The sequence below is a fragment of the Mus caroli genome, chromosome 6, assembly GCF_900094665.2.
Source record: "Mus caroli chromosome 6, CAROLI_EIJ_v1.1, whole genome shotgun sequence".
NCBI classification, from domain to species: Eukaryota; Metazoa; Chordata; class Mammalia; order Rodentia; family Muridae; genus Mus; species Mus caroli.
The window spans coordinates 120431513-120433436 of NC_034575.1; positions in this window are offsets into that span (position 1 = coordinate 120431513).

The following is a 1924-nucleotide window of genomic DNA, read 5'->3' on the forward strand; positions in this document are numbered from 1 at the left end:
CCGCCTGCCTCTGCCTCCGGAGTGCTGGGATTAAAGGCGTGCGCCACCACGCCCGGCTCTCATCTTGCCTGTCTTACACTTAGACACTTAGAAGGCTGTCTCTGTCTAACACTTAGAAGCACCTACCATGTACAACAACACACATTTTCCCTCATTACCTATGGCAAAAGGAAAGCAAGGAAGACCAAAACTTGGAAGGCAGGGAAATGAGAAATCAGAAAAGAGTCCATGGGTAGGCAGAGGGAAGAAAACTAAGAGAAGCGGGTGTGGGTCAGAGGTGAGATTCCGAGAAGGCCTGGGTTAGATCCCTAGCACCTTATAAAACAGGGTGTGGTCCAGGCCTGCAATCTCAGGACTGCAGATAGAGGGAAGCTCAAGGTCATTTCCTTAGGCAGTGAGTTCAAGGACAGTTTTGGCTAAAAGCCCATCTCAAAAACAACAAACAAACAAACAGAGATTACTACTAAAACCAATGACCTGAGTTGGACCACGGAACCCACATGGTAGAGGAGAACCAACTCAAGTCACACTCTGACCTGCACATGTGCACAGTAGCACACACACAAAATAAATACGTGTAATTAAATTTTTAAAAAGTAAGGAGCAAATATGACAGGAATGTCAGAAGATGACCATGTCACAGACTTCCTGGGAAGAGCTTACAAGATGTATTTCAGGATCACCAACCACCCCAAATCCATTCTAGACCTGCCAGATTAACAATCAGGTGAAAATGACCAAGACGTCCATAAAGCACAGAGGAGCAGACAACAATGATGCCTTGTTAGAACCCAGGTCTGTTGCAGGCACTAGAGGCCATCTCATCACACCAAGAAGGTGAAGCGCAAAGACAAGAGAAGTGACTGGCCCAAGGTCACAGAGGGACATCAAGAAGTACACCTTGGTCTCCCAGCCCCCATTCCAGAGCATCCTGCTCTGCTCTAACCCCTCTCATAGCCCTCGCCCCTGGGCCACTCTCACCCAGACAGGCATGGAGAGCTATGCTACATTTGTAGGTTCAGAAAAAAGGCCAAAGATCAGTTGAATGAAAGGGTCACCCTGAGAACTGACAAAGAAGGAAGGGAGACCCAAAGAGGAATNAAAGGAAATAAAGTTGTTTAAAGAGTCAACCATTTATAAGACAGTAAGAGTGGTAGAGGCTGACAGAAATTGCCCNCGGCGATGTAACTTGGTTTTTTTATTTTGTTTTTGGTTCTGGAGCTCAAACCCAGGGCCTATTGTATGCATGCTAGGAAATAACACTGCTACTGAGCTACCCCCAGCCCAAGACAATATAGTTTGAACAACAACATTTTCATCTTCGCACCATACCCAGGTAGAGGCTTGCAGGAATGACCCGCAAGCAACAGGGTTACTTGTTCCANTAGACTTCTGGAGGAAAAGGAATGCCTCCTTAGGAAACCCTACTTGGGGCAACACCAGAAACATCTCCCAGAGACCCAGCAAGGACAAAGCTACAGGCTGAGTGAGGCCCAATCTACATACTGAATCCCCACCTATTGGACTTCCCACTGGCTCACTACCATGGCAACAAAATGGATTAAAAAAAAAAGTGCCCCCCAAGAGACCATCCCAGGGGTCCATCTGGCAGCCACTATTACCACCTTAGTTGCCAGAGCAACTCCAACCTTCTCACCGTACCCTCAGGAAAGGGAGCTTTAGGGTAACCTACCCCAGGCACAAAGAGATCTCTGAGATCAAGGCAGTAAGGAAGTCCTCCTATGGGACAGCCAATGCTCTGGGGGTGAGGGTGGAGGTCACAATTCCTTGGAATGCCTATATGATTGCCCAACCCTCTCTTCTTTCCCATCCTCCCAACCTTCCTAATTCTCCCTTCAGTATCCCTGCCTTTCTTATTCATGTTAGGAGGACTCACACTACCAAGACTCAGTGTCGTGCCCCC